This window comes from Oryctolagus cuniculus, chromosome 7, assembly GCF_051225735.1.
Source record: "Oryctolagus cuniculus isolate XC-2025 breed Fujian yellow rabbit chromosome 7, ASM5122573v1, whole genome shotgun sequence".
NCBI lineage: Eukaryota > Metazoa > Chordata > Mammalia > Lagomorpha > Leporidae > Oryctolagus > Oryctolagus cuniculus.
In genome coordinates this window covers 31,612,235-31,620,478 of record NC_142873.1, presented here as the reverse complement: position 1 = coordinate 31,620,478, position 8,244 = coordinate 31,612,235, and the positions used below count along the sequence as shown (strand labels likewise).

The window sequence follows — 8,244 nt, the reverse complement described above, 5'->3', positions numbered from 1 at the left end:
AGCAGGTGCATGGCTCTTCTCATCACCCGTCCTAGAATTTGGAAGGCAGCCATGAACCTGCCCTTCTGCTGACTACCTTGAGTTTGTGTTTTACTTTTTCATACACATTTACATTTGACTGACAAGTGTTTTCCAGACAATGAGGGAACCATTCTTAAGTCCTCTCAATCTAGAGGACTTGCATGTCCAATGCTCAGATAAAAAGAAATATTCCTGGGGCTGGCACTATGCCCTAGTGGGTTAAGCCTCTACCTGTGGTGCCAGTTCAAGTCCTGGCTGCTCCACTTCTGATCCAGTCCCCTGCTGGTGACCTGACAGGGCAGTGGAGGATGGCCCAAGTGCTTGGGCCCCTGCACCCATGTGGGAGACCTGGAAGAAGCTCCTGGCTCCTGATAAAGCTGCCACCTGTGACACCAGCATCCCTTATGGGCACCAGTTCATGTCCCAGCTGCTCCACATCCCATTTAGCTCCCTGCTAAAGGCCTGAGAAAGCAATGAAAAATGGTTCAAATGCTTGGGACCACCCACGTGGGAGACTCAGATGAAGGTCTTTGCTCCTGGCTTCAACCTGGCCCAGTCCTGGCTGTTGCAGCCATCTGAGGGAGTGAACCAGCAGGTAGAGGATCTTCCTCTCTGTCTCTCCTTCTCTGTAATTCTTCAAAATAAATGAATAAATGAATCCTTTTTTGGAAAAAAAGATCTTTAGAAAAGTAGTCTTCCTAGTATTTCAACGTGTCTGTAAAATTAAGCAGGAAAAGAAAGTTATTTCTGAATCAGGAGAAAAGAGTTAAACTAGAATTTGCCCTCAAGCAAGCCCCACCTGTCACATCATCACCATAGTAACATAAAAAGCCTGACTGGGGGCCAGCATTTGGCCTGACTGTTGGAAGGCCGCTGGGATGCCTGTGTCCCACATTGGAGTGCCTGAGTTAGATCCTCGACTCCAGCTCCTGACTCAGCTTCCTGCCAATTCGAACCCTGGTAGGCAGTGGTGATGGCTTAAGGAGTTGGGTTTCTGCCATCCACATTGGAAACACTGGTTGGTTTTTAGCTCCTGGCTTCTGCATTTGCACGATTTGGGGAGCAGGCTAGTGGATGGGAACTCTGTCTCTGTATCTCTGCCTCTCAAAAAAAAAGTGAGTCTCTCTCTCTCTCTTTGATATTAAATTTTTTAAAAAAGGCACAAGTGAAAGAGGACCAATATCAACTATTTGCCCACTTGGCCTGCCGGGTGTCAACATTTCCAGGACTTACGCACTTGTGCACTGAATTGGGCGTGGAACAAATATCATCAAGTGCCAAGGAAGCCTTGGGCATTGCAATAGGTGATAGCAACCAAATATTAATAATCATTGTCTTACCCTCAAGGAAAATATCGGTAGATGTTGTCTTACCCTCAAGGAAAATATTAATAGACATCTTACCCTCAAGGAAAATTTCCGTCTGATGAATTGGAAAGAAAGCAAATGGATCATCTATAATTTAATGTCAGCAGGACATGGGGAAGACTACAGAAGGCAAAGGAAGCATGGAAGGAGACAGCAGGGCCCGTCTTAGGGAAGGCTTCATATCAGAGGCGATGCTTGAGCTGAAAGTGAGGGGTAAGTAGAAGCTTAGCAGACAGTGAGAAGGTGGGAGAGGAGGGAGGCGTTCCATACAGAAGGTATAGAAGGTGCCAGGCAGGAAGACACGGTGCGTTGGGAAAGTCGCTGTAGTGGGGGAGAGCAGAGAACCAGTGGTGGGAGGTCGGCATCCTCAGCTGGGAGGGACATGAGTGATGCTGGGAGAGACTTGGGCTTTGGGAAGCCATGGGAAATGCCTGTGTTGGGACGATCACGTTACAGAGCAAACTCAGAAGAGTCGAGATAAAAATGTCTTCTTTAGGGTACTTCGAAAAGTTTTGTGGGAAATGGAATTAACAGATATGTTTATTTTGGTGCAAAAGATTGAAATCCAGGCATATGAGGAGTCATCAAAAAGTCATGAAAAAACATATATTATGAGAAAACTACGGAATTTGCTCCTCACAAGAGGAGTAAGTGAAGAACCTAAAGACAGACATGCTTTTTTTTTTTAACAAGAAGATGTACTTTTATAAAGATATCTGGTCTACCCAAGTTAGTCTATGAATTCAATGAGCTTCCTAGCAAAAATCCCTACAGGATTCACTACAGAAATGATAAATTTATCTTCTGAAATTTATCTAGAATGCTAATTGCATAGGAGTAGCCCAGCGTTTGCTTCAGCAGCACGCACACTAAATAGGAGTAGTCAAGACCCCTTTGTGAAAGAGTAAAGGGAAACTTGCCCTATAAATATCAAATATGCTATCATCTTACCAGGAAATATGTCAATAACAAGGCAATTTAAATCTTGAAAACATAATTTTAGGAGTGGGTGTTGTGGCTCAGTGGATTAAGCTGCCACTTGGGACATCCACCTCCTGTATTGGAGTGCCAGCCGGTTCAAGTTCTGTCAGCTCCACTTGTGATCCAGCTTCCTGCTAATCCACCTGGAAGGCAGCAGATGATGGCTCAAGGACTTGGATCCCTGCCGCCCATGTAGGAGACCCAGGTGGTGTTCCAGGCTCCTGACTTCCGGCCCAACCTTTGTGCTGTTGTGGCCATTGGGGAGTAAACCAACTGATAGAAGATGTCTCTCTCTCTCTCTCTCTCTCTCTCTCTCTCTCTCTCTCTCTCTCTTTCTCTGCCTTCCAAATAATTAAATAAAGCTTAAAAAAAAACCTTTAGGGGTAGGCGCTGTAGTGTAGTAGGCTATACCTCTGCCTAAGGCACCAGCATCCCATACTGGTACCAGTTTGTGTCTCAGCTGCATCTCTTCCAATCCAGCTCTCTGCTATGGCCTGGGAAAGCTCAAGTGCTTGGGCCTCTGCACCCACATGGGAGACCCAGAAGAAGCTCCTGGCTTTTGGCTTCAGATTGGCTCAGCTCCTGGTGTTTCGACCATTTAGGGTGTGAACCAATGGATGGAAGACCTTTCTCTCTGTCTCTCCCTTTCACTCCCTATAACTCTACCTCTCAAATAAATTAAATATTTTTAAAAAAAAAACTTTAAAAATGTAATTTTAACAAATATATCGAAAGATAACATAAATAGGACTAGATCAATTTTGCTGGCTTTCAATGTTATAAAAAAACAATGCGGGGCCGGCTGTGGCTCACTTGGTTAATCCTTCACCTGCAGCACCAGCATTCCATATGGGTGCCAGGTTCTAGTCCCGGTTGCTCCTTTCCAAGTCCAGCTCTCTGCTATGGCCCGGGAAGGCAGTGGAGGAAGGCCCAAGTGCTTGGGCCCCTGCACCTGCATGGGAGATGAGGAGGAAGCACCTGGCTCCTGGCTTCGGATCAGCGCAGCGCCGGCCATAGTGGCCATTTAGGGAGTGAACCAATGGAAGGAAGACCTTTCTCTCTGTCTCTTTCGCTCACTGTCTATAACTCTACCTGTCAAATAAATAAATAACCCAATGCATGTGTACATTGGCAAAAGTCCATCAGTTGCTACTACTAACAAATGATAGTGATAAGATGGTTGTAGGAACTATTATAGGACAGACACACTGTTGGCTGTGTGATTTGTCTCCTTAGAAGCAGACATTTCTTGCAGAGTACTTACTGAGGATCAACACCCATGAAAGAAATAGGACTGGGTAGAGAGAGACGCCAACCTACAGTGTAGGCTAACGCAGCCGCTCTCCACAAGGAGTTCTGGAGTGGATCCAGTCCATCAGACAAGAGGCAACATCCTGGTCATTTATGAGATGAGGATTAAAATCACACTGAGTTCTGAATGTGTATCTCCCCCCACACACACCCAAAATGGCCAAATTTGAGAAGGCTGACCATGCCGAAGAGTGGTGAGGGTGTGCAAGGTGGGACCTTTCACAGACCTCTGGGAAATGTGTGATGATTCAGCCACTTTGGAAGCTGATTGGCTGTACCTGGTAAACAGGGCCGAGAAATTCCATTCCTTAATCAGTACCCAGCCGAAATTCATATTAAGAACTTCATTAAGAAACAACAAATGGGCACTATTTCACCATTTCCCTGGGTCCTGTGTTCAGGTATGGATTAACTCAACAGTTCTGGCTTGAAGTCTCTTCTGCTGGTTGTAGTCAGCCTGGCAGCTGGGGCTCTGGTCCTTACAAGGCTGTACTGGAATCTTCTGAAAACTTTTTTTTTTGACAGGCAGAGTGGACAGTGAGAGAGAGAGACAGAGAGAAAGGTCTTCCTTTGCCGTTGGTTCACCCTCCAATGGCCGCTGCAGCCGGCGTGCTGCTGCTGGCGCACTGCGCTGATCTGATGGCAGGAGCCAGGTACTTCTCCTGGTCTCCCATGGGGTGCAGGGCCCAAGGACCTGGGCCATCCTCCACTGCACTCCCTGGCCACAGCAGAGAGCTGGCCTGGAAGAGGAGCAACTGGGACAGAATCCGGCACCCCGACGGGGACTAGAACCCCGTGTGCCAGCGCCGCAAGGCGGAGGATTAGCCTAGTGTGCCGCGGCACCGGCCCTGAAAACTTTTTTAAGATCTCAAAATTATGTCCCATCATGCAAGGAGAAGAGATGAACATGAGGGCATGATACCCAAGGCTGAAGAAGGCAGACCCATGAGACTGGCGCTGTACACTGGTCTATGCTCAGAGGGCAGGGGTAACCATGGTGACAGCAGAGCCTGCTCTCCAGTGCAGCTCCCTCACCTCCCCTGATCTCATGCCACTTTAGTTCTGAAGTGGAATATGATGGAAAAGAGAAGGAAGGAATAAAAAATGAATCTCCACCGCATCAACTGAAGGGTGTGTGTTGGCAAGAATGCCTGGCAGCACTGGAGGTTGAACTCAATTGTGAAACACCTCCAGTGATGAGAGAGACTTGGAGGGCATCTAGGGCTCCCACCATCACAGGCAGAGGTCAAGGGCCTCCATATGGAGTATCATTGTTAATGAGACTGGTTCCGTCTCCCAAGCAAAGAGAAACCACCTAAGTCAGCACAGTTTTCATTGGAAAAAGGAAAAATCATTAGTTAGCAGGTGGCCACTATGTTGGAGGTGAACGACAAGTTGGTTTTGGTCAGAGGTCTCCAAGTGGCAGCTCCTGGGTCTGAATTCTGAAAGTTCTTACATCCCCGTGTGGCTGACCTGTACTCTCCCAGAGGCTGGGGCTCAGGGTAACTTTATCTCCTATCAAAAAATATGAATGAGGGGCTGGTATTGAGGAGCAGTGGGTTAACCCACCACTTGCAATGCCAGCATCCCATATTGGAAAACCAGTTTGAGTGCTGGCTGCTCCACGTCTGATCCAGCTGCCTGCTAATGCACCTGGGGAAACAGTGGAAAATGGTTCAAGTACTTGGGCCCCTGTCACCCATGTGGGAGTCTTGGGTGGCGTTCCAGCCTCTGGTTTCAGCTTGAACCAGCACTGACCAAGTGTAGCCATTTGGGGAGTGAACTAGCAGATAGAAGAAGATCTGTCTCTCCCTCTCTGTCTGTCGCTCTTCATTTAAAAAAAAAATAAATCTTTAAAAAAAAATAGTTCAGTGTTAGGAGATAGGGAGTGATGGGGCTGTTGAATTTCTCCTAAAAGCAAGATGGGAGCTGGTGTTGTAGCACAGCAGATAAAGCCATTGCCTGCAATGCCGACTTCCCATATGGGCGCTGGTTCGAGTCCTGGCTACTCCATTTCCAATTCAGCCCTCTGCTAAAGGCCTGGGAAAAACAATGGAAGATGGCCCAGGTACGTGGGCCCCCTGCCATCCATGTAAGAGACTCAGATGAAGCTCCTGGTGCCTGGTTTCAGCTTGGGTCAGCCCTGGCCATTGTGACCATCGAGGGAGTGAACCAATAGATGGAAAATCTCTCTGTCTCTCCCTCTCTGTAACTCCAACTTTAAAAAACAAGCAAGCAAACAAACAAACAAATAAGTGAGTATCCTTTAAAAAGAAGAAGAAGGAAAAGTGGTGAGAAATCTTGTTGAAATGTGAAGACATCATGTGGCTGGGATAGAGGCTGCTTATGCCATTTACATCTTCCTCTGAAAGCACCATTATTTAAATGAGTATTTCCCAGATATTTACACATGTGACATAAGGGGTTTTGTACAATAGGAAAAGCCCCGCTTACTACATCCTGCATGTTAATTCTGGTAGTCACAGTTATCCCCAGAGATGGCTTCATTCTGGAGGTTGTACCCCAAAGCATTGGACATTACTAAAGTCGTGGGACCGACTACCAGAATATCAGCTACAGTAACTAGAATGAATTGAGAGTCCCTTAAAAGCTCTGCCTGGCACATTCTGTTGAAGATGTGGGAAAAACCAAAGGCCAGAAAGCACTATAAAAATAATTCTCATGTTCCTTAAAGTGTCATAAATGAGACCGTACAATGTCTTTGCTTAGACCCTGCCATGGCTACTCAGGACAGCTACTGCCACACTCCTGGGCTTGGCCTGCACAGCGCTGGCTGCCTGAGCTGAGCCCCGCCCACCGCTCCCACTCGTGCACTGACTCTGGCCCTAAGTGTCCGCTGGCTCTGCCCCAAACACCTGCCCAGGGGCTCGACCCTTGCTCTTCCTCCTGACAAGAGCTTCCTTCTCTGAGCTCTTCCCCCAGCTTTTTCCACCCTTCTTGACTGACTAAAGGTCTCTTCCCAGAGGCCCTCCCTGACTCCCCCATCCAAACACCCCCTTTCAGTCACCCCCAACTCCATTACCCAGCTTTATTTATTCCCAGTTCTCATCACAGTTAATAATTATGTTACTTAGGCTGGCGCTGCAGCTCACTAGGCTAATCCTCCGCCCGCGGCACCAGCACCCGGGTTCTAGTCTCGGTTGGGGCGCCAGATTCTGTCCTGGTTGCTCCTCTTCCAGTCCAGCTCTATGCTGTGGCTTGGAAAGGCAGTGGAGGATGGCCCAAGTGCTTAAGCCCTGCACCCACATGGGAGGCCAGGAGGAAGCACCTGGCTCCTGGCTTTGGATCAGCGCAGCTCCGGCCATTGCGGCCATTAGGGGAGTGAATCAACGGAAGGAAGACCTTTCTCTCTGTCTCTCTCTCTCTCTCACTGTCTAACTCTGCCTGTCAAAAAAAATAATAATTATGTTGCTTAGTTATGAGTCCACCCTCTTCACTAAACTGGAAACTCCATGGGAGGAGGACCTTGTCTATTCTGTAGCGCCCTGAATTCCCAGGGTGTAGAATGGTGATTGGTCCGATAGCAGGTGCACAAACACTGAATGCTGAGTGAATTCATATGGATAGCTTAATGGTGGGCCATATTTAAAATGATTTGACTGTGCTTACCTCTACAGTTTCTATGATTTGAAGGAAAATTTTTTTAAAGATTTATTTTTTTATTTATTTGAAAGACAGAGTTACAGGGATAGAGCCAGAGAGAGAGAGAGAGAGAGGGGTCTTCCATCTGCTGGTTCACTTCCCAAATGGCCACAATGGCCAGAGCTGGTAAGATCTGAAGCCAGGAATCAGGAATTTCTTCCAGGTGTCCCACATGGGTGCAGGAGCTCAAGGATTTGGGCCACCTTCCACTACTTTCCGAGGTGCATTAGCAGGGAGCTGGATTGGAGGTGGAGCAGCTGGGACTTGAATCAGCACCCATATGGATGCCAGCACTGCAGACCAGGGCTTTAACCCAATGCACCACAACACCATCCCTGAGGACTTTTTTTTTAAGATTTATTTTATTTATTTGAAAGACAGAGTTACAGGAAGAGGTAGAGACAGAGAGAGACAGCTCTCTGCTGTGGTCTGGGAAAGCAGCAGAAGATGGCCCAAGCCCTTGGGCCCCTGCACCCATGTGGGAGACCCAGAGGAAGCTCCTGGCTTCAGATTGGTGCAGCTCTGGCCATTGCAGCCAATTGGGGAGTGAACCAGAGGATGGAAGACCTCTTTCTCTCTGCCTCTCCTTCTCTATGTAACTCTTTCAAGTAAAATAAATAAATCTTAAAAAAAAAAGAAGTATGGACCCTAAATCACTTTTCCTAAAGGGCCCTATGCAAACTCCCCTAGAGCCCTAAAGAGTGAAACCCCCAGATCACGTCCTTGCAATGGCTTTCTGTTTGATGATGTCCCCCACTCACCTACCCACCTGGCTTTCTTCAATAAACCTTGCTTCCTCCTCACCCACTGCTCCGTGTCTGTGGTCCTCACACTTTGTCCACGTGAGACAAGGAACTCGAGCAGCTAGAAATGACCCATGCCTGCAGCATCGCTACTGAAG

At 47.6% G+C, this 8,244-nt stretch overlaps 1 long non-coding RNA gene across 2 annotated transcripts; it reads left to right on the top strand.

Annotated features, from left to right (window-relative positions):
* Positions 1–868: 868 nt before the first annotated feature.
* Positions 869–3,029, top strand: LOC149125392 (uncharacterized). Of its 2 annotated transcripts, none has more exons than XR_016211400.1 (3): positions 869–981; positions 1,432–1,601; positions 2,850–3,029. It is a non-coding gene; the product is annotated as an uncharacterized LOC149125392 (long non-coding RNA). The 2 variants fall into 2 exon arrangements; XR_016211401.1 differs by lacking the exon at positions 2,850–3,029 and adding an exon at positions 2,392–2,669.
* The last annotated feature ends 5,215 nt before the right edge of the window (positions 3,030–8,244 follow it).